This window comes from Mesoplodon bidens (genome assembly GCF_964165515.1).
Source record: "Mesoplodon bidens genome assembly, chromosome: 14".
NCBI classification, from domain to species: domain Eukaryota; kingdom Metazoa; phylum Chordata; class Mammalia; order Artiodactyla; family Ziphiidae; genus Mesoplodon; species Mesoplodon bidens.
Genome location: NC_138170.1, coordinates 44235600 through 44236089, shown reverse-complemented (window position 1 = coordinate 44236089; position 490 = coordinate 44235600).

Here is a 490-nt window from a genome sequence, read left to right as displayed (position 1 = left end):
CCCGCCCTTCTGGAGCCAGCTCCGGCAGACGTGGGCTAAACCGGGGCGGCGTCCTGCGGGGCTCTGGAGGGCTGGCGAGGCAGGGATGTGAGCAGCTCAGCCCCCGGCACCAGAGCCAAGGCCGCGGAGGAGGCTCCGGAATCGCCCCTTGCTGATCCCCAAGGATCCAGTGGGCCCTGATAAATACTCCGCCCGGCCGGATACGGGAAGGACAAGTTCAAACGCAGGGTGAGTCTTGGGCGGGTCCGGCAAGTAGACCCTGTCTGCCACCCACGCCCCGCCAGCCGCGCGCGCTCGCTGTGGACCTGACCGGCTTACTACGCCTGCGCGCTCCGGGTCCTGCCCCCCCACCCCCAGAAGCTTTCCGAGGCCTAGTGCCCAGTCCGCTGTCGCTTAGCAACGCATAAGTCACTGCCGCGGTTTTCCGCGCGCCCCTTTCTTGTCAGGGCTTACTCCCTGGTCTTCCCGTGAGGCTCCTCATTGCCTCGTG